Source organism: Rhinatrema bivittatum, chromosome 1, assembly GCF_901001135.1.
Source record: "Rhinatrema bivittatum chromosome 1, aRhiBiv1.1, whole genome shotgun sequence".
NCBI lineage: Eukaryota > Metazoa > Chordata > Amphibia > Gymnophiona > Rhinatrematidae > Rhinatrema > Rhinatrema bivittatum.
Window position 1 is genome coordinate 307692770 of NC_042615.1, and position 27623 is coordinate 307720392.

The following is a 27623-nucleotide window of genomic DNA, read 5'->3' on the forward strand; positions in this document are numbered from 1 at the left end:
TGAACTGAAGAGAAAAAAAATAATTCAATTCATAAAGTCATCACATTTTTTGTTGCAAATTAACGTCTTTTAATTTCATTGATATTTAGCCCTTAAATGCCTGGGTTGGTAGGAAAGAGGTAACATTTTATCTTAATGCCCCCCCCCTACCCCCTATCCCCTACCCTCTCAGCCACCCATCTCAACCCACTCCACTTTCTCCTCTTCTTATATACAGTAGATGGCAAGTGGGACAGAAGCCTAATTCTTGCAGTTGTAGATAGGTGATCTATCAACCCACCTTTTGAGATTGTTTCAACTCTTAATCCTGGCTTTCCTGGAGAATGAACACTCAACCTAACTACCTGTTTTAAGATTAGAAGAAGAATTATTGCTTTATAAATGTGCTTACCATTTGACCACAATTCTGTTTTAAAGGTTTTTTTTCCTATGGTTTGTAGCTTCTTAGCTCAGCTGGTAGAGTAATTAAAGCAGTCTTTAAAATGCTAATTTCTCCTACTTAGTGTGCATCTGCCTGTTTTCTTACAGAGGCTTTTGGAGGGGTTTCAGTCACCCTCCCACCCCTGCTCCCACTTCCATCCCCACTCCCACGTAGCCTGCAAGACATTTTCAAAGGGTAACTCCTCAGAGAGTTTCCGTCTGAAAATCCATGGCATGGCAGACACCCAGAAGTACAAAAGTACATGCACAGAGTTAAAATAAACTTTGCTGTGCATTCTATGCCAGGACAGGCCTGGCATTGGTCCCATCCCTGTCCCTTTTCCCCACAATGGTGGTGGGTAAGGGGAGAAGCAATTTTCATAGGGGCTTTCTCCACAGGTAAATACCCATTTATCCCTAAAAATGGAGCATTCCTTTAAAAATTGCCCCCTTAGAAGCAGGACCAGATTTAAGATTATAAGCTCCGTAAGTAGAAAACTGAGATGGGAGATTTTCTCCCTAGTAATGAAGACGTAGGAAGGGAGAGTAGTCCCAGGCTTTGGGCGCCTTCAGAATGGGATGCTCTAGGACAGTTGCCTTGCCTTCGTTGCCTATTACCTAAATACGGCCATGCTTAGAAGGCAGATCTTTTGCTCAATTAAAATGGCCCACGCAAACCCTGGCAAAGAAACTCACCTTTTTGAGGCAGATTCTAAACTAACACTGGTTTTCCTTAATCATGCTCTTTTTTTAACTAGTTTCCGTAATAATGAAGTTTCTGAAATCTCTTGTCTGTGTGCCTTGGCCAGACTGCAAGCTCTTCGTAGCAGAGAATGTCTTTTCTATGTGTCTGTACAGCACTGCATACATCTTGTAGTGCTCCATGCGTAATCCTTAGTAGTGCTAGTAGTAGTAACAGCTAGGGATGTGAATCGGGCTTTGGACGATTGAAAATATCGTCGATATTTTCAAAATCATCAGAAATCGGGGGCTCCCCCTAAATGATAGGAAAACCCCACGATATTGATCGTGGGGGTTCTCTTATCGTTTTGGGGGAGGGCGGGAAAAACGGCACACAAAAATAACCCCTAAACCCACCCCGACCCTTTAAAACTAATCCCTTTGCTTCCCCCTCCCTCCCGACCCCCCGAAAAACATTTTACAGGTACCTGGTGGTCCAGTAGGGGTCCCAGGAGTGATCTCCCGCTCTTGGGCTGTCGGCTACCACTAATAAAAATGGTGCCGATGGCCTTTGCCCTTACCATGTGACAGGGTATCCGTGCCATTGGCTTAGGGAATAGCCACTGCTATTAATTGCATCAGTAGCATGGGTTCTTCTTAATGTTTGGGTAGTTGCCAGGTTTTTGTGGCCTGGTTCTGACCTCTGTTGGAGACAGGATGCTGGGCTTGATGGACCCTTGGTCTGACCCAGCATGGCAATTTCTTATGTTCTTATGTTCGTATGTATCTTATAAAATCCGGGGTCGGCACACACAAGGGGGTGCACATTTGTGCAACCTGCGCGCGCCGAGCCCGGCACGTGCTGCCTGTCCCCTTCCGCCTCCCCTCACCTTCCCCTCTCTTCCCCTACCTAACCCCCCCCCCCGGCCCTATCTAAACCCCCCTCCCTACCTTTGTCGGCAGATTTATGCCTACCCGAGGCAGGCGTAAATCTGCGCGCACCAGCAGTCTGCTGGCGCGACATCACCCGACCCAGGGGCTGGTCCGTAGGCCTCGGCCACGCCCCCGGGCCAGCACCACGCCCCCAACCCACCCCGAACCACCTCTTGACCCCCGGACACGCCCCCAGACACACCCCCTCCCACCCCTTGTATGAAACCCTGGGACTTACGCGCGTCCCGGGGCTATGCGCGTGCTGGCGGCCTATGCAAAATAGGCACGCCGGCGCACGAGTGCCCTGCGCACGTAAATATGACCGGATTTACGTGCGCAGGGCTTTTAAAATCTGGCCCATAGTGATTAAGGCCAAGTCCAGCCAAAAGGTAGCAGAGTGGCAACATATAAATGTTAAAGAGTTGCCGACAGTGCTGATCCTTGTGGAACTCCAGTCTTGCCTTTTCAAAGTGACACCGCTGCCCTGCTTCCTGTGGGCTCCAGCTTAGGGGCACGTGCACACAACTTGCACTCTCTTAAAGGGGCCGCGGTGGAAAAGTAGCCCGCAGCCCCAGATGATGACATCACTGGGCCTCTGTATAAAAGGCAGGGCCCAGTCACTTGTTCCCTGCCTTGGCAACAGGTCTCCACGATTGCTCGTGTACTAGTTGCTTGTTCCTGGTTCCTGTCCTCATCTCGTTCTTGTCTTCAGTACCTGTCCTCATTCCTGGTCCCTGCCCTGCATGTCTCCTTGTCTACTCCTCGTTCCTCGGACTGATTCTCTGGTATTGACCCCTACATTGCCTGGACTACGCTTGGACTGATTCTCTGGTATTGACCCCTGCATTGCTTGCACTTCGCTTGGACTGATTCTCCAGTATTGACCTCTGCTCTGTTCCTGGTACTGTGCCTGGTACTGTGCCTTCCTGCCACCTGCCCTTGTCTTGGACTGTCCTTGTCTCCTATGGACCTGGCCTCACAAGCTTTGGTCTATCTTTACCTGGATGCCCCCATCTCCTTTTGTTCTTGCTGGCGTCTAGGTCTTCAGAACACTGCCTTGTCCAGACCATCCTCGGCCTACCTACACCTCTGCTGATATCTGGTATACCCTTGTCTTCACCATCTGGGAGTCATCTCACGGAGGCTCGCCTAAGACCAGCCGGCCCCAGCACCCAAGGGCTCAACCTAAGGGGAATGTGGGCTGGTATTGGCGAAGCTCCAGTTGGCCTCCGCCTCCTAGCCAGCTCCACCACCCGACGGTGGGGACCCATAGGGCTTGCCCTGCAGGTAGTGCCAACCCCACCTCAGGCCAAGGGTCCACCATCAGCGCAACACTGGGAGAGTTATAGGGACATACCACAGGGCCTGCAGTCAGTGTTTAATGGGATATTCAAGTGTAAACTAGTGCTTAGAGAAATAGATAGGGATGAAACAGGAACAGGGGGGTCTACAAAGGAGGCTAGGAGGCTGTGTTGTACCTAAATATTAAGGGATTTAGTCATTCTTGGAGAGACCCTTTTCAATAATATGATTATAATAGCCACATGGGTACTCAGATCAATATGGCTGAGGAAAGAAAGAGAACAGAGGAGGAGGAGATACCCCTTACACAAAGTTTACAGGACTAGGACACAGTTTCTGGATCTATCAGAGGAGCAAGTCATATGCAGGTTTAGGTTCAACAAGGAAACCATACTGTACCTATGCCAGCAGTTACAGCAACCTATCACCCATAGGGATCACTTCTTACCAGTACATGTCAAGGTCACTACCTCCCTAGCCTTTTTTGCTACTGGCACCTTCCAGACATTTCTAGGGGTGACATCTGGAATCAGTCAGTCTGCCATCTCTATGTGCACAGATCAGGTCCTGGCTACCTTGCTCAGGAAAACACAAAACTTTATATCCTTCCTTAGCAGAAGCATCAAATAATGAATGATTTCTATCAAACTGCACATTTTCCCTCTGTCTTGGAAGCTATCGATTGCACTCATGTCACCATAAGGACACCAAGGGGGAGACAACCATAAGGGCTTCCACTCCTTCAATATGTAAGTGGTCTCTGATGCCAAGGGCATCATCCTGAATGTCATCCCCAGGTTTCTAGGATCCACTTACAATGCCTACATTCTTTCGCAATCAAGAATTCATGACTGCTTCCAGGAAGGACACATCACTGGGGAATGGATTCTAGGTAGGAAGCTACCTATTACTTCCATCACATACCAAATTCATCTCTTCCTATTATCTCCCTTATATTTAGGTTGACTGATAGAGTTGGCACTCCGGGACTGCTCAAAAATTGTCCTGTGAACTGTCCTACTCTCAAACCCAAAGGTATGTCTAACCCAGGTTTTCTGTGGCTTCTTCAATACAGGTGACAGAGGCTATCCACTCAAAACCTGGCTCATGATCCCCATAGCTACCCCAGGGACTGCAGCAGAGTGTTGCTACAACAGGGCACACAGGAAGACCAGGGTTGTCATTGAGAGAACCTTAGGCCTACTTAAAACACATTCTGCTGTCTGGTCAAATCAGATGGATGCCTTCTTTACAGCCCACCTAAAGTCTGTAAGATCTTTCCAGCCTGTTGTATGCTTCATAACCTTGCCAAAACTAGACTCATGCCTCCTCTGGAGGGACAGCAACAGGATCAGGATGAAGAGGATGAGGTAGAGGAGCTAACTCAGGCACAATTGCAGGAGATAAATCACATGAGTCAAAGACAGGCTAGACAAGAAAGGAGCACTCTGATAGAAAGACATTTTAGAAGGTGAATGTATGTATTTACAATTAGTGAAAAAAAAAGTCAAACAAAAGAAATCATGGCTTCCGTGGCCGACCTCTTTTGCAGGCTGCAGGAAACTCACAGGGCTTAAGCTGCCCTAATCAGGAGCTCCTCCACAGTGAAGTTCTGCCCCTGCTTACACTGCCCTCAGAGGGCAAAGGACCTTGCTATGATGGTGGTGAGGGTGGTGGCAGTATGATGGGTGGTGCAGGTGGCTGTGGTGCAAATGGACCCTCTGCCTGGTGAGGTGGCATCCAGGCACAAGATGGTGCAGCATGAGGTGTATATGGCAGGGGCACAAGGAGACCCTCAGCATGGTGATGTCCCATCCATGCACATGGTGGGCATATGATAGAGAGACAGCTGTATCCAGGGCCCCCATGAAATGCCATGGAGCTGCTGGTGGCTGTGGCTGGAAGGGGGTATCCTCTGCAGCATCTCCCTCCACACTGCAGTTTGGGCATCTGTAGATTGGTGAAGGGCCAATATATCATGCACACACTGCATTTCCTCCCTCATGGTGTCATGGAGGCTCTGCAGTTCCTCCCTCATGGTGTTACGAAAGCCCCACATGTCCTCCATCAGCACATCCTGGAGGCCATGTAGCTCCTCCAAGAGGCTGCTGCTCTGCTGTATTAACAGACTCTCCGCTTGAGTGGCCACCATTTCGTCTTGAGTGCCTTGCCCCTGGTCCTGTGGGCCCCCCTCTAGAAGATCAGCTATTGGGTCCTCCTCCTCTGGTTGATCCTCCTCCTTCTACACTATGGGCTGTTGTTGCACCTCAGGGGCTCCCTCTCCCTCCATCTCCTCATCCGAGGTGTCACACTTCACTTGCAAGTGGCGGTACGGCCTTTGTGGATCTCTTGGTGCAGGACAAGCATGCTCTTCAGCAGGCCCCCCTAAAACAATGAAATAGGTAAATGGCAAACACTGGCATGACATTTTTTTTCTTTATATACATCCCCAGGGGTTTCACTAGAAGGCCCTAGTTCATAGCCTTTGGGTAAACAGCAACAAAAGGCCATATCATTCTATACAGCACCTCCCTGGAGATGAACTGGAATTGGGAGCTCCTGAGGCAGAAGGATGGGCTAGTCCAGGCTACACTGTGGCAGTGTATTTTTTATTTCAAAGGAAGGAGCTATTTCAATGTACTTTACATGTTCGGGTCCCAGTCTAGCACTGAGAGGGAGACACTGCCCTAACTTTTGAAGAGAAGTGAAAGGGGAAGAGAAGCAAAGAAAGTCATCTGGACACCTCTGGGACACAGGACACTACAAGATTGGACTTTGGGATTCACCATGGACCCCAGGTACTGGGATAGTGGATGACCCCAGCCCACTTGAGACGATTATCATTGCACCTCAAGGAGGATAAGCATGTTCCAAGCCCCTGCCTTGAGGTACACATCCCCAGAGATAGAGATCCTTTACATCCTGACTCCAGATGTACTTGGACACCCATTTTTGAGACTTATAAATTCTTTTCAGAGCTATGACAGGAAACTTTGTTTTAAACACCCATTCAGTAAGTCCAGCCTCCTTTTTAAGTGTGCCTTTCCCAACAAGCTATGATAACACACACACACTAGAGATCATCTATCCTGTTAGCCTAGAAGGTTCTTCTTCTCCCAACAGAAATAATCTACCCCTTGGGGAACTAAAATGGGGAAAGTGACTGAAGAGATAGCTCAAGAAAGAACATCTTTTATGGCCCTTTAAGATATAGCCTATGCAACAAAAAGTGTTACATATATTTCATTTTCCTTTCTTCAGAAAACTGCAGCTCCATTATGCCTGACCGAATACCGTATATTTGTAACATACCAGTAATAGTACTGAAAGTTTTCCCATGCTAATGATATATTCCCCTGAGCACCAGCATGCCAAGCTGCAGAAAGGATGTACTAAAAGCTGTATGGAGAACTATATGGAGAACTATATGGAGAACTGCCAGTCCTGGAATGTTGCCATAGCTGTCCCAAAGACTTATCCTGTGTGGTAGATCAGGAGAAGACTGCAGCCTGGCTTTTAATTGATACTGTGTGCATACAGATAGGTACACATCTAACCATTAAGCTTCATCTTTACCATAAGAGGTAGATTTTAAAAGCTTTGCTCATGCAAACACTGCCACATACATGCAAAGCCGGGAAGAACATGCATTCAGAATAAGGAAGTGGAAAAGGGGCAGGGCATGGGTGTTCTGGGGCTGATCAAGACTGACATGCATAACCACGAATTTTGAAAAGGCAATGCGCGTATCTTGCCTGTATAACTTTGCTACTGCTCCTCATGAGGTGCAGGTCATTCTGACACTATACCACTGTAGAGGGGCACTTTGAATCAGGGTAGGTTTTCAGGAGATAGGTTGGGGTTGGAGGGGGGGTGTTACAGATACACTCAGAGATATTCATTGTAAAATTGACGTCACTAAAGAATGTTAGTCTTTAAAATCGATGAAAAGGAGGTGACATGCAGCTTACAGAGGCTACAGTGTACAAATCTCCTCTTGTTAGAATTTTCATTGCTTATATAGAGGGTCAGACTGACCCCATACAGAGTCTCTCTCTCTCTCTGTCTTTCTCTGTCTCGCTGTGCTGAGTGCTTAAGATACGTGTGTAAAAGGCTGTTGGCATATGCGCGCGCAATGAGTATTTTAAATGCTACGTGTGTACTTTATAAAATGAGGCATATCTTTGCTTGTGTGTTTATAGACGCACACACATTCCTTTTAAAATTTACCAGTTACTATGCAGAATGTTTACTGGGTAATTTTTTGTAAGAAGCATTAAATATCTCATAGCTAAAAGTGCATTATCATACTAAATTGTGCTTTAGTGTTTGTACCCTATATACAGAAAGCCTGCAATTGTGGAGGCCAGGGAGACCTTTTAGTGCTTCCGCTGTACATCCACACACTAGAGCTACACCTAACAATGACAAGGTTATTTCAACAAGGTACAATACAGAAAAGATAGTATTCTATATACACATATTTGTGCTGACAGTGCTATATACTATGCTCACCTTGCTGCCCAGGTTCCTTGGTGTCTAGGCAGCCAACTCCTCACACAGCAGCTCCCGAAAGAGTGTTCAGCAGCAGCTGCTCTGATGGCATCAAGGAGAATTGGCTGGCTAGAAATGGCTAGCTCCTCTGCCATTATTCTGGCCTGATTCTTTTCACCAACTGCCTCAGAACTCACCACTTGGGCATGAGCTCACTGATGCAGCAATTGTGGTGATACACATTGCTAATACCATGCCAGATTCTTTTCCAAATCTGCTCCTTCCTGTAGGCCACCACTCTCCTGGACTGGGGACCATACAGCAGATTCTGAACCCACATGATATGCTCAACCAGCATATCCACCTCACCAGGTAGGAAGTTGGGCTTCCTACTCAGTGCTTCATATTCCTGATACATGATGCAAGTAGGAGAAGAAACTGGCAAAGAATCCTTTTGTAGGGTGAATAATTTCCGTGCGTACATGTGCACATTCAAGTGAATTTTCAAAAGGTTACCCACACAAAAAAGACCATTACGAGTGTATACAGGCGGAACGCGCACAATCTGGATTTTAGAAAGGTGCCATATATGCATGTATATAAATGTAAATGCATAGTTTTAAGCATAGTAAAAATGGGCAGTTTGGTGACGTGTCAGGGGCGTGGTAAAGAGTACACGCATACATATGCATGTTGCGGAAGTAGACCCTTGGACTGAGGTGAGGTTGGTGCTACCCACAGGGAGGAGCCTTGCAGGTCCTCAACATTGATAGGCTGAGCTGGCAGGAGCAGAGGCCCAACAGGAACTTCACCAATACCAGCCCTCATTCCCCTTTGGTTGAGGCCTCGGGTGCCAGGGCTGGCTGGACTTAGGCGCAGGCCTCTGTGGAGAGAGGAATCCATCACTGAAGAGGTCGAAGGCCAGCAGGAAGAAGACAAAGTGATTCCATGCAGAACTCGGGGCAAGCAGCAGGTAGCAGAGACAAAAGCAGGCCAAGATCAAAGCAGGCAGCAAACAAAGCAGTCAAGAAGCAGTCTGAGGTCAAGGCAGGTGTTGTACTTTGGACATTGAAGTGTGGGCCCTTGGTCGCTGTAAGAGATGACACCTCCCACAGGGCTGTGCCCTGTGGGGACTTGCAGCGATAGGCTAGTTCAAGGCAGAGATAGACACAGAGATATAGCTTTATTGTACTACAATGTAGATGGTAACCCGAGGATCGGGTGATGATTCCAGCTAGGAGAGGAGAAACCAGTTGGCAGTGTTCCATCTATAGGTTGCAGAGTGGAAAAGGCAGTTCCACAGTCTCACCAGGCCCACGGTGCGGGGTAGGCTGAGGATCTATGGAAGGAGAGATGAGACAAGCAAAGACAGAACTGGAGCGGCAGTACTCACTGTCCACTTCAGAGGTGGAAGGCAACACCCTTGAGCGCTGTCTTCTCCTTTGGTAGGCACTCCATGAAGTTAACAAGTAGCACATTTAAAACAAATCAGACAAAATTATTTTTCACTCAACATACAATTAAGCTCTGGAATTCATTGCCAGAGGATGTGGTTAAGGCAGTTAGCTTAGCTGGGTTTAAAAAAGGTTTGGACAAGTTCCTGGAGGAGAAATCTCTAAACTGCTATTAGTCAAGTTGAATTAGGGTATTGCCACTGCTTATTATCGACATTTGTAGCATGGGATCTATTTAATGTTTGGGTACTTACCAGAGATAATTGTATCTTGGATTGATCACTGTTGGAAACAGGATTCTGGGCTTGATGGACCCTTGATGTGATTCAGTATGGCAACTTCTTAAGTTCTTATGGTCTTTTTCATGTAAAATCTGTTATTGTAAATGCACTGTTTTTGTGTGGATAGATGGGAATGCTTAGCTGTAAGGTTTGCCAAGGACACCTAATATCCTTGCACTGACCTGTAGAGAGTGCGTGCACACAGACCTCCACCATTCACCCATCTCTCACTTCCCCTTAGTGCAGATGCTGTGGAAGGGTGGGAGGCAGGTGAGGAAGTTACTGGTTTTATGGCAGGGTTGCCAGCTTCCCAGAAACATTACCACTGACCCTCTATGTGCCACTCCTCTTGTAACTCTGACCCCTGCTTTCCCCTGTCTGCAGCATAGGGTGGCAGGAAGGGAGAGAACCAGGGATCACAAAAGTGGGAGGAAAGTGAACCATGTAGGGGGGGGGGGAGGCAGAGGAAATATCTGTCCTGGGTGCCAAATACTTCAGATACGCCACTATCATCAAATCTGATTGACTCATTTCATTTCTTCTGGTGCATGTCTCCCTCTTTATGAAGGAACCATTGAACAGGCTCTGCTAGCCATAGTTGGTTGCACATGATTTCTTTCTTCTGTTTTCCCTAATGTCATTTGAACAAGACATAAATAAATTGCCATTTATGTTTACTATCACAGAATAGGGCTAATGGAAATTTCAAATAATTTGGCACAACTTGATTGCGAGTATAGTGCAATCCTCTGAAAAATATGCAGGTTGCACAGTTTACCTTAAGGTGCCCACATGATACCCCACTTTCACCCATGAGGACCACAGAAAACGTGTTGCTTATAAATTGCAATTTCCAAGCGTTACACTGGAACTGCACGGTACATAAGAGAATCACAATTGGCAGATATAACTAGTTTTCCCGATAGTCTCTCTCCATTAAAATTCATTACAGTAATGCTTTCACTCTTGCTGTGTGAAACAGTAATGGGTTTGTTTAGATTGCATATTTGCCTTGGAAATGTCCCTCTAGCCTGAGTCAGGCATCTGTCCTCAAAAGCTTAATGCTGACTCACCCTTTAGATTTACTGTACTGCTATAAACACAAAAGATCAGACTAAGCCATTTTAACTCCTCATATTCCTAAAAAAAAGCAGCAAAATAGAATAAAATAAATGAATTAATTATGGTCAACATTCCTGGTCTGCTAAGACACCTCAAGGATAATTTGTACGGCATAATTTTAAAGTTTCTGCAGTAATTCTGTGACACACTTCCATAAATTTAAATACTGTTCTTCACATTTTTTGAAGACCTTTCATGACAAGGTTACAAACTTGTATCCCTGCGTTCATGAGCCCGTCCTTTTTCCTGAGTATGGACAGGGGCAGAGTAGCACTCAGCCAGGAGCCTACGATAATGGACATTACCAGCTTTTCCCCTTTTGATTGAGGTTACTGTACAGTCAGGGCACTGCTTTGTGGCAGTGAATGCCATCTGACTCTGCACACTGGTAGCACAGGAGCAATGCGCATTGGGGTCAAGAACATAGAGAGGCAGCCTCTTGGGCTGGTCAGAGAGTCTCCGGAGCATGTGTAAACCAATGAGATCACCATTTCCTGAATCAGTGAGTCATAGAGGATATGCAAGCAACTGGAGTGTCTCTGCATGAGCTCTATGCCTAGAGAAAACAAAGCAACTGAGTCTAGGTTCCAGGAGAATAGGAGGTTAAGTAGGACTGACGGTTTGATACAAACAAAAAGTCCATAGCAGCCCCAGGACAGTCCCTGCTCCAGTCTGGGGAGGGGAAAAAGGAGGTCCCAATGGGCCCTGGAGCAGTCCCCAAAAGCAAGGCATTTTAGCTAGGAGCAGTGCTGAAAGACTGGTGTGAAAGAAGAATCAAGAGTCCTAATTGCCACATGAACCCAGGGAGACCAAGAGAGAGAATCTCCTAAGGCTTGGCAGTAGGGTTCTTGCTTGCAGGCAAATCAAGCCTGAGAAATTGCTCATCCCAAAAGTTCAAGGGGAGTTGCTGTCACACTGTGGTGAGTTACCACAGGAGATAGTACATGCAAATAAATCTCATGCATATTCATTAAGGATATCCTGAAAACCCGACTGGCTGGGGGGGGGGGGAGCACATAGGACCGGTTTGAGCCCCCTTGATTTAGAGTAAGATCAAGTGCATGGCTAGGTGGTTTCTTCAAGAGGCTGGTATCAGTCCTATGAGTCCATATGTTTCAATTTCTTTTTAAATGACATGCTTGCTGATATTAACCGCAGGACATCCATTACATTTATACCTGTACTATAAAAGAGACAAGAGTTAGCAATGAGCTTCTTTGACACAGTTTAATTTGCTTCATGAGGAAAACTGCACAACACTATTTCCCCAATCCCCAACACCTTTGATTTTTTTTTCTCTATTGTGTCAGGCCATGGTATTCTAAGAGTGGTGGCATGGAGACTAGAGTTTACATAAGAGCATAAGAAATGTCATGCTGGGTCAGACCAAGGTCCGTCAAGTCCAACATCATGTCTCCAATAGTGGCCAATCCATAAAGTAGTGAGGGGTTGTTTTTTCCTATGTGCATCACTTTGCAGTTTTCCACATTAAATGTCATCTTCCATCCAAATGATCAATCTGTTCTCACAAAGTTCTTCCTCGCAATCCACTGCTGTTTTAATAACTTTGAATACATTTGTGTTAAACAGTACAGGTCCCAATACGGATCCTTGTGGAACTCCATTAAAGACCTTTCTCCATTTGGAAAACTGACCATTTAGTTCTAACTAGATACCACTCCACAGTAGAACCCTTGCCTCCTATCCCATGACTTTTTTATTTCCTGAGGAGTCTCTCATGAGGGACTTTGTCAAATGCCTTCTGAAAATCCAAATACACTTTATCAACAGTTCACCTTTTTCTACATATTTATTTAAACCTTCAAAACAATCTAGAAAAAAATTGATAAAGCAAGACTTCCTTTTGCAAAAATCGTGTTGACTCTTCCCCTAGTGACTATTTTTTTTAAAGGATGGCTTCTACCATTTTGTCCAGGCTCACCTCTCTATAATTTCCTGTTTTCAGGTTATACAATGACCTGATGTGTTGTTGTGAAGGAAATGATTCTTCCTTATTGTGGAGTGCCGGTGACAAGGGGAATGAGGCCAAGGCAAGGTGTGCTGTAGAAATGAGACTAAGAAGGTAATTTTCAAAGGAAAATGTAAATGTAACATACAGTTGTAGCAATTTTCAAAAGCCTATTTACATTCATTAAGTGCACTTAGGTCCTCATTTTCCAATATCGCATTGGTAACGCATTAGGGGGCGTTACCAATGCAAATGAGGCTTCTTTCGTGCAGTGGGGAAACATCGCGTGCGGTGATGTTTTCGCCATTTGCAAAAACATTAGCACTGCACGTGATGTTTTCCCAGTGTGCGATGATTCTTTCAGTGTTTCATCACAGTGCATGATATTTGCCCTTCAATCATTGCGGGCCACAATCAGCCTGTTTCAGGGGAGAGAGAGAGAGAGAGAGAGAGAGAGAGAGAGAGAGAGAGAGAGAGAGAGAGAGAGAGAGAGAGAGAGAGAGAGAGAGAGAGAGAGAGAGAGAGAGAGAGAGAGACTTACTGTAGTGCCTGTGCCCTAGACAGGTATTTTAATCCCTATGGGAGGGCCACCTACTAACTCGGGGTGGGGATTAGGTATGAGCGTCGGGGGTTGGGGCCACTTTCGCATTCCACATGAGACCTACGGAAAGAACAGTGGTCTCTAGTGAAGATTTGCTGGCCGTCGGAGTGAGGAAACTCACTCCAAGAGGAGATTTGGGCAACGTTCTCTCCACCTAGCTAGGTGGAGAGAACGTTGCCCAAATCTCCTCTTGGAGTGAGTTTCCTCACTCCGACGGCCAGCAAATCTTCACTAGAGACCACTGTTCTTTCCGTAGGTCTCATGTGGAATGCGAAAGTGGCCCCCAACCCCCGACGCTCATACCTAATCCCCACCCCGAGTTAGTAGGTGGCCCTCCCATAGGGATTAAAATACCTGTCTAGGGCACAGGCACTACAGTAAGTCTCTCTCTCTCTCTCTCTCTCTCTCTCTCTCTCTCTCTCTCTCTCTCTCTCTCTCTCTCTCTCTCTCTCTCTCTCTCTCTCTCTCTCTCTCTCTCTCTCTCTCTCTCTCTCTCTCCTGTCTGGGAGTCTCGTGGATGGCAATAATCCTTTTCTGGCCCGTAGCAGCACACGATAAACAGGTTCCCGCTTTACATATGCTCCGCCCCCTGAATACCAAATAACTAATTTGCATTCGCGTTAACAGCTGTTAACGTGATTTGCGAATTTATCGCACGCGGTAAAGTGCTTGGAAAATGAGGCCCTTAATGCTGGTAAAACTTATTGACAATTCAATAGCATATATTGTAGCAATTTTCTAATGTTTTTGAAAATTGCTACAATTGTTTTATATTATCAAATTAAGATTTCTATGTTTCTTTTTATTCCTATTCCACCTTTTATAATCCTATAGAGTAGGGCAACATATGCATACAGGCCAATGTACTAATGAGTGCAAAGTACTTCATGCATTTAAAGAGCAAAGAGGGCACATTAAATGGAATAGCATGCAAAATTGTGCTATTTGCTTTGAGAAATATGTGCAGATATATTGGATACATGGTTGCAGACACAAAAAGAGGTAGCACAAATTTGAAACTTGTGAGCAGTCAATGTTTCAACCCTGCACATATTTCTTTGTGTAATTAGAGAGATTTAGCACATTATACACCAGATATTCTCTTTATAGATCCAAGGAAATGGATACTGTGCGTGGCTGAGATTGTCACTGGGCTCTGAGTATACCAAGAGTATTTTTAATTACATTTAACTGTCCAAAAGTCTAAAAAGAATTAGAAAAGCTTTGAAATATATGTAATAAGAGAATGACGATTTGTGGCAGGATCAGTGGCAACATATGATTCTTGCTATATTTTTTTAGATTTTAGTCTCAATCTTCAGGACAGTATACCAGCTACTTTTTAAAAAAATGTGCTTCTCTTTCAGTTTCTTTCCCCCTCCCTATCTAGTCAATTACTTCTACCTGCAAACCTATCCCCCTGTTAATTAAATTTTCCAAGGAAATGCCTTAAACGTTTGCAGCCAGCAAGCTGTTTAGCCTTTTTGATCCAAACATTAGGTAAATAAATATTAGATATGCTTTCCATGTTAGAAAGATTTTATAATAGGTGATTGAATTATCACTGTATATGAAAAATTCACAAATGGACAGTAGCCAGGGTTGAAGCCTTGAGGATTGACGGTATTGCTCACAAGTTTTAAACTTGGGCTAATTTAACTAGAGATGTGATTCGGCCGAACTTTTCCCTTCATTATCGTCCCGCCGCGGGAAATTTCGTTTCCCGCGATTAGGGCCAATTTTTTTTGGCTGTCCCGAACCAAAAAAACCCCCCAAAAAAACACCCCAACCCTTCAGATTTAATTAATTACAATCCCCCACCCTCCCGACCCCCCAAAAACTTGCCTAAAGTCCCTGGTTGTCCAGCGGGGGTCTCGGGTCATCGGCTGCCAGTAAACAAAATGGCGCCAGTGGCCCTTTGCCCTTACCATGTGACAGGGGCTATCGGTGCCATTAGCCGGCCTCTGTCACATGGTAGGAGCAATGGACGGTGGGCACCATCTTAAAAAATGAAATAGGTAGACAATTGGGTCCAGGGTTTCTTGGGGACTGGCAATGGCTGTAACATCCCCCAAGGTTGGGCTTGAGCGGTATTTTGTTGCACACAATCAAGGCAGGATTCCACATACTTCTATATGTCAGTCCTTACCTGGGGCCACCGGTAGTGATGTAGGAGGAGTTTGAGAATGTGGGCGATTCCTGGGTGGCCTGCTAAGCATGAGTCATGAGCCCTTTCCAACACTTTATGTGTTTTACATGGGGGTGCTGATGTGGCAGTAGTGACAATAACCCTTGCTGGTTCTATAATGCATCGAGGGACCTCTGGAGTATCTTCGATCTGGAAGGAATGCAAGAGAGCATCTGCTCTCTGGTTCTTCACTGCTAGTCGATTGCACAGCTCAAAGTGGAACCAATTGAGGAAGAGAGACTATCTGGCCTCTCAAAGATTGAGCTGTTGCACTTGTTGTAGATACTCCAGATTTCTGTGGTCCGTATAGATTGTAATCTGACACTTGGCACCATTCTTACAAAGCCAATTTTACTGTAAGGAGCTCTTAATACTCAATCATGTAATTCCTTTCTGCCAGAAAGAACTTCCTGGAAAAGAAGGAACAGGGTAGGAGAGACCTTGGTTGCGTGTGTTGGCTGAGGACAGCCCTTAACTCAAAAAATAGAAGCCTCTAAAAAATGGGTCAATCAGGATCTGGGTGCCATAGGCAGCATCCTTGAGAGAATGCTTGCTTCAGGGCCTTGAAGGCATTAATGGCTTCAGCAGGCCTGCACCAGGTGTTTGCACCTTTTTTAGTTATGGCAGTAAGTGGAACTGCAAGGGTTGAGTATCCAACTATAAACTGACTGTAGTAATTAGCGAATCCTAAGAAATGCTGTAGAGCCTGAAGGCCTATTTGCTGAGGCCAATCAAGGATGGCTTTCTGTTTTACGGAATCCATGTGCCAGAAGCTGGTGCTGGAGATGATATATCCTAGGAGGGGAAGTTGCTCTTGTTCAAAGAGACATTTCTCCAACTTGGCGTAAAGGTGATATTCGCATAACCTCTGCAGTACCTGTGTCACATGTATCCAGTATTCATTCAGAGATTGAGAGTAGATGAGAGTATCATCTAGGTATACTACCACATGGGAATACAGGAGGTCTCTAAATATCTTGTTTACCATGTTTTGAAACACTGCAGGGGCATTGCACAGGCCTAAGGTCATTATTAAATATTTACAGTGCCCATTTCTGGTGTTGAATACGGTTTTCCATTCATCTCCTTTACGAATACATATAAGGTTGTATGCTTCCCGCAGGTTCAATTTAGTGAAGATTTTCACCCTTTGCAGGGGATCAAAAAGCTTGGAGATAAGAGGTAATGTATATCTGCTCTTTCTTATGATGGCATTTAGACCCCTGTAGTCAATACAGGGCCTGCAGCCAGGGAAGATAAAAGCCAGACAAAGCCTCTTTCTAAGTTCTCTGTGATGTATTTAGTCATAGTTTCTGTCTCTGGAGCCAATAGGAAGTAGAACCTTCCCCAGAGAGGCACCTTCTCAGACAGAAGGTCTATGGCACAGTCCTAGAATCAATGCAGGGGCAGCCTCTTGGCCTTTTGCTTAGAAAATGCATCAATATAAGCAGCATTTTGTGGTGGAAGCCCTGGCATAATCGTGGCCACTGTCAAGGTGGGTGGAGGCTGAATAGTAGAGGGGCAAGTAGTAGCTCAGGATGGACCCCAAATGTGCCAATTCCAAGAAGTTCTAGTTGATTACTGGCTGGTGCAATTGCAGCCAAGCCAAGCCCAGGATAACTTGGTTCACTGCCTGGGGTATCACATGAAAAGATATGATTTCCTTATGCAAGAGACTGGTCTGAAGTGTAAGTGGCATTGTCATTTCTGTGAGTTGTCTGGGGAGGAGATGCTTGTAGACAGAAGAGATGGTTACTGGGTGTCCCAAAGGAATGGTGGGGATCCAGAGTAGATGTACCAGAACCTCGTCAACAAAGTTCCTGCCTGCTCCTGAATCAAGGAAGTCTTCTGTGGACAGCTGGCAGTGTTTTGTGGAAAGGAAGATGGGAACCAATAACGGTGGAGAGGAGAGTGTTCAGCCTAGGGTTGCCTCTTTGATCAGCCCTAGTCACCGGAACTTCCTGATTTCTTGGATACTAGGTGCCTGCAGCCGGCACAGTAGCGGCATAAGCCTAGCTTCCTCCTGCTAAATTTCTCCTCAGAGGACAGCTTAGCTCAGCCTAGTTGCATAGGCTTCTCAGGGCCCCTTTGTTCAGGGGTAGACACCACTACTGGAGGGTTTTGAAAATGAGGAGCCAAGGGCACAGGGCACCAGGTAGTCTTCGTTTCTTGGGCCCATTCTTGAAACCACCGATCAAAGCATTTGGCCAGATTGATGAATACATCCAAGGAAGTAGGGACATCATGACCATCCAGCTCATCCTTTATCTAGCCAAAGAGATCCTGCCAGAAAATAGCCATGAGACTGTCATCTCCCCACTGTAGCTCAAGCAACAGTGCAAAATTGAATTGTGTACTCCCCAACCATTAGCAAGCTCAGAGCATTTCTGCCACCATGGAGGAAATGCAGCCAGATTCCTCGAAAACAAGCTAGAACATAAGAAATCAGAAAGGCCCTGGTGAATAGGATCATCTCGCTCCCACAGTGGGATGCCCAGGCTAGGGCTCAGCCACTAGGCAAAGATAAGTTAAGAACATAAGCACATGCCATACTGGGTCAGACCAAGGGTCCATCAAGTCCAGTATCCTGTTTCCAACAGTGGCCAATCCAAGTCTCAAGTACCTGGAAAGTACCCAAACATTAGATAGATCACAAGCTACCATTGCTTATTAATTACAGTTTATTGATTTATCCTCGAAGAACTTATACAAACCTTTTTAAAACCCAGTTACACTAACTGCTATAATCACTTGCTCTGGCAATGAATTCCAGAGCTTAACTATGTGCTGAGTAAAAAAGAATTTTCTTCGATTTGTTTTAAATGAGCTACTTGCTAACTTCATGGAGTGCCCCCTGGTCCTTCTGATATCTGAGAAAGTAAATAACTGATTTACATTAACTTGTTCAAGACCTTTCATGGTTTTGTAGACTTCTATCATATCCCCCCTCCCCCTTCAGTTATCTCTTCTCCAAACTGAACAGCCATAACTTCTTTAGCCTTTCTCCATAGGGCAGCTGTTCCATGCCCCTTATCATTTTGGTCACCATATAGATGCACTTTCTCCAGTGCAGCTATATCCTTTCTGAGATGCAGTGACCAGAATTGTACACTGTATTCATGGTGTGGTCTCACCATGGAGCAGAACAGAGGCATTATGACATCCTCCATTTTATTTTCCATTCCCTTCCTAATAATTCCTAACATTCTGTTTACTTATTTGATCGCTACAGCACACTGAGCCGACGATTTTAAGGTATTATCCACTATGATGCCTAGTGGATAATATGATGCCTAGTGGATAATACTTTAATATGGAACCTAACATCATGTAACTTCAGCAAGGGTTATTTTTCCCTATATACATTACTTTGCACTTGCACACATTAAATTTCATCTGCCATTTGGAAGCCCAATCTTCCAGTCTTGCAAGGTCCTCCTGCAATTTATCACAATCTGCTTAAGATTTAACTACTCTGCAAAATTTTGTGTCTTCCGCAAATTTGATCACCTCACTCATCACACCCCTTTCCATATCATTTATAAATATATTAAAAAGCACCAATCCAAGTACAGATCCCTGAGGTACTCCACTGTTCTCCTTGGTGCAGTTAGTGGGGAACAATGCTGACTAGAGTTCAAAGGGCATGCACCACACCCTGGGGGTCAACATAATAGCGTGGCAGTGACAGAAGCTGAGGAACTGGTCTGGGAAGATAATCAGGCATGGATAGCAGTGGAGCCATGGGAAGAGGAGCATGTGCTGGAGTCAGGATGTCCATATGGGCTGTGAGTCACTTGAGAAGCCTGATGACTTAATCGAGAACCCTCTGCTGCTCCTGGATGAATTGGGCCAGGCTCAGAATGGCTTGGAGCAAGGTCACATCCACAAGGTTCATGGCCTTAGAAATCTGTAAGCAATTTGAACCCTTGTGGCTGTGGCGAGTTTGACACAGCCTTCTGAGCGAACCCCGTAGGTCCTCACCGATCACTGGCCAGTGGCAATCCAAGAGTCAGGATCCAATGCCAGTGTCAATACCAGAAGCCAAGCAGAGACAGAGAGACTGACAGGACCAGGGAACCAAGACACAGCAGGGACAAACAAGGCAAGGCAACAAGGAGGCAAGGCAAGGAGAAAAGACAAGGCAAGCGCAGACAGCAATAGCAACACACAGTACAGGAGCAGGAGGACCTGTTGCTGGGGCGATGGGCTAGAATGTAGCTGGGGTTTAAATACCCAGCTATGCTGACATCATCAGAGAGCAATGTCGGTCTTCCCACTGCAGGGCGCGGTGCAACAGGCCCAGCCTGTAATGGCAGTAACCTTGCCTCGAAGAGATGCCAGTGATGTTAAGGGTAGATACAGCCTTTTGCGGTGCCTTCCCATGGCCGGCCGTAACGTTACACACATGTACTTTTGATGATTAAAAGTGTGCACGTAAATGTTTGCATAGATAATATGTACACCTGCTCTCTATCCTACGTAACTGTGCACACTTATGCCGTACTAACATCCACGCAGTCCTGCTAGTTTTCAAAGTGGACTTGCACGTTTAAGTAGGCCGTTATAAAATTGGGATTTCAATGTGGTGATAAAGTGTAGCCAAATATTTTTTACTTCTTGCCTTACTTTGTGGTCACAACCCAGAAGCATGGATGATGTAGTCCCTCCATCCAGTCCCAGATAGTGACAGCCAAAAGGGCAACCACATATCAGGAAAAGAAAAATGAGGATCACATTCAATGAAGCTGATAACATTATATGCAATTTTAAGGAGGCCTGTGCAATGACTCATGTGAAGAGGGTTTATTTGGCTACACCAAGGCTTTAAGTTACTTATTTTTTTCTTAGGATGTGCTTATTTGTATTTGTCTCTAAAAATGAACACGTTTCTGTCAGAAATATATCTGTCCCAGATTATAAGTGAATTGTCATTTAAGGGGGCAATATCCAAAATCTGCAAATGCATGTTTATATGCAGTTTTCCAGCACCAGGCACGGCTCTCTCTTGGGTCCTGACAGACTCCACTGCAGCTCCTCTCTTTAACTCCAAACTTCAACTTCTTACTTTTCGTCAGCCTTCGATCTCCTCATACTCCTTTTTTCCTCTTCTGCTGCTGGATTTCCACTCATTGAGGGCTTGTGGAAGCATCCCAGATACTTCTCTGCTTCTCAGCTTCTCAGAACTCCTCCTGGAACCTGTAGCACCACTGGTGTATAGCACCTGTTCCTTCATTAGTAGCTAAAGCTTCTCCAGAAATTCCCTCCTCGGATACCCCTTTATCAGTGACCAGTAGCTCCTAATCCTCATGGGAGACTCCTTTATACTTCCTATAACACTTCCTCTTATTGGACTGGATCCTCTAGTCACTCACACTTCATGCACACCTAGTGCAATCCAGATAAATCCTGCAGGCTGGAAAGTTCTACATTTTACACCTAGACTACATTCCTTTGAAACACTCTGCTTCTAGACTGCCATCTAGTGGCTAGTAGTGCCACATACACATCAACAGTCCTCTGACTGAGCAGCATGAACCATATTTCCCAAGTGACAACTCCGGTGCTGAAGTGCTAAAAACAGGTCTGTTTTTCAGGATATCCACAATAAATATGTCTGAGGTATATCTGCATGCTCTGCCTCCATTGTATGCAAATATATCTCATACATAGTCATTGTACATGTCCTGAAAACCAGACTTTTGTGGCACTCCAGGACTAGAGTTGCCTACCCTTGCTCTAGAGCCAGACAACTGGTGTCACCTTTGAATGAAAGGACTTCACAGTATCTCTGTCTTCTGCACAGCTGTGAGCCATCAGGTCAACCCCAAAAAATGCACTTTTAAAGCTATAATGCACCTTTATCTCTTTTGAAAATGTTACCTTTGTACCTCATTCAAAGCCTAGATTACATGAGGAATAATCTACTACAGAGCGATCTCAACAAAAATTAAACTTCACCTTCACTATTCCTTTTTTTCAAAGATAATCTCATTATTGAGCTTTGATATTTGAAAAGAATATAAATGGACAATAGCCATAATGCTATAAAGGATAAAACAAAAAAAAAAACAACAGCTAATAAAATTTAAAAAGTACATTTTTAAATAAAAGTACATTTGCCCATGGTGTCGGTTTATTCTGGCAAAAGAACTCAGAGGGTGTTCATCAGAATAATATGTGATTATTATGCTAAGCCACCAACCATACACCTGGGCAGTCCTGAACAGCTGGAGATCTCTGTGCTCTCCCCCTAGCCCAGACTTGGGACAACTGTAACAGCTGCAATGCACATGCTTGGGTGCAACTTGTATGTGGATGGGCACTGTTAGAAAAAAAAAATCCACAAATAATAGCAATTTGCATTGACAGGACCAAACTGCTAACGAAGTTGACAGTGCATAGAAAAGCAAAGGGTGTTAAACATTCTGGCTGGTCCCTGACTGGTAAGAAATTAAGAACATTTTTTTGTTTTTGTCATTATTATTGACTTTTCTTTTCTGAGCAAGGAAAGGTTTTCCTTTTATAGTCATAAATTTTAAAATGTATTCAGAGTGCAGTCAGGATGATGGAAGACTGAGCTTCTGTCTGAGATATCTGCAACCACTCAGGCAGTCTTACTAATGTATTTCTGAAGAGACTTTGTAGCACAGTAGAATAAAGCCATGCCTGGTGACTGTTTATCTACCACTGGCCTGCATGCATACTATATGAATGCTGGCAGAGGGAGATTTAGAAACCTCAAAACCTCAAGGAGCCAATAGACCAGGAATGCTTCCAAATTCTTTTCACCCAAGTCAAGAAGAGGGCCTGTAATGCACATGTTTATCCAATACAATGTAATCCAAAATGTTCACCTTACTTTTCATGCCTCTTCGGTAATTTAATTCATAAGCCAAGAAAGGGTGGTAGTCCACCAATATGTCAGGCCCGAATTGAAACTCATCCTCAAGGATGCCCTTAGAGGTAGGAAATAAAAATGTTGAAGTTCTATGGGAAGAAAGCAGAAACAAAAGGAATAAGAAACGTAGCCTCTGTCTGGGTCGGCTCTTGGGCATGGGGGGCACATGAGGAGGGCCACGGACCACACAAGGCCCCATGACCATCCTGGGGTTCCCACAAGGTTTTCAAGGCCCTTAGTGTTTTGTTCTGTCTCTAGGGTTCTTTTGCACATTAGTCCAATGACAAAAAAAAAAGACTCACATTCAAAGGCATTGTTTAAAATAAAGTCTCTAGCGAATGAAATTGGTGGCAAAATACGAAGTCCAAAATAGTACACAGAGCAATGCTGACCAATCCTGCAAGAGAATCATCAGTACAAAAAAACAAAAATCAAAGTCTCTATGGGATAGGCACCACTGTTTCCCTGGGGCCTCCCAACAACTGTTTGGCAGATGCAATCTGTTTCTCCATTGTCCTTCTCTCTTCCTCTTCCTCTCCTGTGAGTCTCAGGCTGATGTTTGGTTGAATCAGACTCTGACTCCAGTGAATTTTCATAGGCCCTTCTCCTGGCTCTTCCCTGTAAACTGGTCCACCAACTCTTCAACACACTCTCTCTCTTCTGGACTCTCTGCAGTTCCACCCTGGAATTCTCCTCCTTCTCTTAGAAACCTCTCGGGGGGAGACAGGCCCTGCGTAGCCCCTCTGAGGGAGATGGCTCAAAATACTCGTAGCACTCCAGAGCTTAGCATCCTCTCCTTGCTGCTTCTCGAGCCATCCTCCAGTCCTCTTAATCAGGTGGAAGCAGGGTTTTTATACCATTGGTTTATCCCTCCCAATGAGGAGTGGTTCTCCTCCTCAGCACACTGACTGTAACCTGACATCACCGATAGGCAGGGTCTGGTGAGCCTTCTTTCACTCTGAGGGCATTCAGATCAGCTGAAGCTGCATGCTGCATGCTTGTAAATGGCAGGTACACTCTCCTAAGGCTAAAAGGGGCACCCCTGTACAGAAAAAAATCAATTTAATTTAATTTTTTTATTTATGACCGGTCAGCCACTTCAAAGAGCATTATATTCAGGTAGTGAGTTATTTTAAATAACTAAACTATTTCCTTATCGAGTTTTGTGGCTGGAAGAGTTTAGAAATAAGGTTATTTGCTTATTTATTTAGTGCCCTCAACCAGGACACTTCACAAGATGCTCAGAGTCAAAAAGTGGAGTATAACAAAAACTTTAGCATGCATTGTAAAGATTTTTAGAAAACTCCATTTTTTTGATTCTGAATGGGTTTTGCTGTGAAGTTGGGACTTCCTTGTTGTTTTTTGATTCACACAGTAACAACCTAAACATACAGGGCCTGATATCCAAAGCTCATTCAGCGTGATTTAGCCAGATAAATGGGACTTATGCAGTTAAGGTGCAGCCGCTGAATGTGCTCCTACGTTCAGCAGCCACTGCTTAGCCATACCAAGTCCCTTATATGGTAAAAAAATTGCATGCACAAAAAGTAGGAGTGTACTGGGCATCTTGGGGGTGGAGCGAGTTATAACTTATATGGCTAACTACCGATATTCGGAGTTAGCCATATAAGTATACATATAAGTTTAGACGCAACATAGAACAGGTCTAAACTTAGCCAGGTAGACTTATCCAGCTAAGTGCGTATATGTAAGCATATATTCAGTGGCTTTGCCATGCCACTGAATATACATTGTAACTTAGATGGATTAGTTCTAACCAGCTAAGTTACTTACACGGCCAACTTTGAATATCTACCCCACAGTGTAGATGAAACAAAGAATAAGTGATTGATTACCTGAAGCATGAAGATGTTATGATGTAGTCTGAAAACCAAATAGAATGGGAGGTCAGGTAGGCCCTGTGCCTGCTTAACCATTGTAATATGGTGCCAGGCTCACTTGTGCTAGCCTGGTAGGCCAGGGTGGTTGGGGGGGGGGGGGGGGAGGTGTGGGCACAAGGTGCCTTGTGGGTTGGTTGGCTGCTTGTAGCGATTAGAGTAGTTGGTGGCTTAAATTTAAACCATTGGGGTTTCCCTGGAACTGATTGGTTCCTCTGGGGCTTGTGCAGTCGGGAGTGGGAGGAGTTGGGGTGGGTTTGTCTGGTGCACAGCTGAGCAAGTGCCACTTGCCCTCTGCTGTGCCCGACGCAACATCTCCTCTGCTGCCTCTGTGATTTCTGCGGTGGTGTCCTTCTTTTTTGCATTGCTGAAGGCTCACATGGAGTCGGAGGAGACGTCAATGCCTAGCAGGGAAGAGCCTTGATTGTCCGGTGGTGGTAGACCTGTCCTGTCGGGAGTGGAGGAGGTTCCCGGCAGAGCGGCTGATGTGACTGTTCCTCCCTCGGTGAGCTCTGAGGGCACTGCGGCGGCTAGGGGGGGTAGGGTCCGTCCGATTTCGGCACGCTTTTCCAGCATGGGAGATGCCAGCTCTCGAGCATCTTCCAGAGGGACGGGCCTCCCACTCCTGGGTATGCAGCGGCAAGGCCATGATGACAAAAGTGAGGGTGGGTGTTTCCTCAGGTGCTCCTCTGCCCGATTAGACGTCTCGTGCCGTGCCTTCCCCTGGTTTGTGCAAGACTTCCAGGATTAGCTTGCCGGCATCAGCTCCTGCCTCAGCTATGCATGCGGCGCTGTCCAGTGCTGAAGCTGCAGGTAGTGCTGTTGCTGGTGAGGCTACTATATATGCTTCTCAGCCTGGGTTGGTGCAGGGCTCTGGTTCAGGGGTCAGGGGTGCTGTGCGTGGGTTTGGATGGGACCATGGCAGGCCCAGTGGACAGCCGAAGTGGTGTGGGCCTTCTGGTTGGGGCCTTTCGCATCCTGGTGGGGAAGCTCCTTTGGGTGCTGATGGTTCCTTCCCTGTCCCCTGACCCAGTTTTCAAGGCGATTGGGAGTTTGGTGTTGGTGGTGTCTCTGGGTGTCTCTGGGACTCCTGGGACAATTGGGGACCTATTCTCTGGCTTGGGGTGAGGGTTTGCTGGCTCCTTAGTTTGGTTATTACCCTCATGAGAGATTTCCCCCTTCATATGGATCCCTTTGGGGTTCCAACTCTGGTCCTTGGCTCAGGGCCTTGGCCTGGGCTCTTGGCATTGGCCCCCCTTCTCAAATGGTTCTCAAGGGTCCTCTAGGGGTCCAGGGGTGTCTGGGTTTTCTGGGCCTGTGGTTTTTGATGGCCCTTTTGTTATGTAGTCACATCCGGATGGGGTGTTGGCTAATAGTCCTGGACCTTTGCACCAGGAAGATGGTGCAATGATCCTGTCTCCGCAGTTTCAAATACCACTGCTCCTGTTGTCCCAAATTCTGATGGGGTTGATCCTGCCAGCGCGCAGCCAGGTGAGTTACCTGCTGTTTCTGGTGGGGGATGTCAGGCTTTGTTCCGGGTGAGCTACCACCCATTCCCAGTAGTAAGGTTACCGGCTCTGGATAGTTTGCTTTGGCTTCTTTAGCAGGGGTTTCTATCTCATCTGCCCCTAATCCTTCTGCTTTAAAGAAACAGGAGAAGTCTAGGTGTAAGAAGAAGCATTGCAGATCTAGTTCTTTGGACTCTTTATCTTCTTCTTCTTCATCATCTTCTTCCTCTTCTACCTCTTCTGTCCCTAAACCTGCAGGATCTAGCGAGAAAGGGGGGTCTATGAGAAAGGTTCTGATATGGGACTCTCGCGATAGTTAGCTTATTGGAGTTGTGGGAGGATGTACCTAGGTCCCTGAGAAGAAAAATTTGTCAGTGTAAATATATTGATAGAGGAAAGAGGAGAGAGAAGAAGAAAAAAGGTGGCATTGAGAGATTCCCGGGGACTCAAAAGATGGTTCCTGGCAATGTCCTCAATTGGATCCTTTCCTTCCTTCGGTTCGCTAGTGTGGTGAGGTGGAATGATCCTACCCAGTATGGTCCTCTGCTTGCCTATGCAAATGCTATCTTGGCTGCCAGATGCATGTATGAGGGATGGTCATGGCTTAACTATGATGAGCACTTCCACGACCAGATGGAGGAAAACAAATTTATGACCTGAGGTACGAAGGATGTAGGGCTATGGTTGACCCAGATGAGCAGTAAGATGGGGTCTTTTGCTGGTGTTAATGTCCCAGGAGTTTCCAGTGGGTCCGGAGCACAGTCCTTTCTTCTGGGAGTAAGTTCAACCAGTGGAGGTCGCTCGGGACCGGCATTGTCGGATGTGTGCTGGAGGTTCAATCACTCCACTTGCAACTGGTCACCCCGCCTTTAAGTGTACAAAGTGATCTGGGGATGAGAATGTTGGGGGAGTGTCCGCAAAAAGCACCTCTAAGTGAAATTTTCGGTCATGCCTCCACCCCATCTGTGCTTCAACGATGCTGCCCTGGCTAGAGAGGTACCCAAAAGTCAAGGTGGTATTTTTCTTGTTTTTGCAGATTTGAGTTTGAATTTTAAATTCCCTTCACGGGTCCAGTGAGTGTTGGGGGGGGGGGGGGGGCAGAATAATCCGTCCATATGGAAGTTGTCTCATATGGTGGTGGCCAAGTTTCAAGCTGAGATTGATTTGGGCAGAATCTCAGGTCCTTTCCTGGTTCCTTTGTTTGAGGATTTGGTTCTGTCTCCTTTGTCAGTGGTGCTAAAGAAGGAGCCAGGAAAGTTCCATCTGATTCATAACCTTTCATTCCTAGAATGCAATTCTGTCAATGACTTCATTCCGAGGGATCTTTGCATCATGCAGTTTGCTTCTTTTGAATCAGTGGTGGCCATGGTATGGCGTTGCCAAAAGGGGGCCTTGATGGCTAAGGTGGACATTGAGTCGGCCTTCCGCTTGCTCCCTTTACACCCAGAGTCTTTCTCCTTGCTCAGTTTTTGTTTTAACGATGCATTCTATTTCGATAGATGCTTGCCCATGAGGTGTTCTATTGCGTGCACTTATTTTGAAGCGTTTAGTTTGTTCATTCACTGGGTGGTCACCGAAAAGGCAGGTGCAGCAAACATCGTGCACTATCTGGATGATTTTTTGTTTGTGGGTAACTCATCTTTGTTGGCTTGCTTGCATTTACTGCGTTGTTTTCAAAGAACTGCTTTTGAGTTTGGTATCCCTATAGCGGAAGGATAAACAGAGGGTCCTTGTACATACTTGGCATTCCTCTGTATTGAATTGGATTCAGTTGAAATGATCTCGCAATTACCTGCTGAGAAGGTGGCGGCCTTGAAAGTGTTGGTGTCCCGAGCACTGCTTTGTAAGAAATTAACCTTGCGTCAGATGCA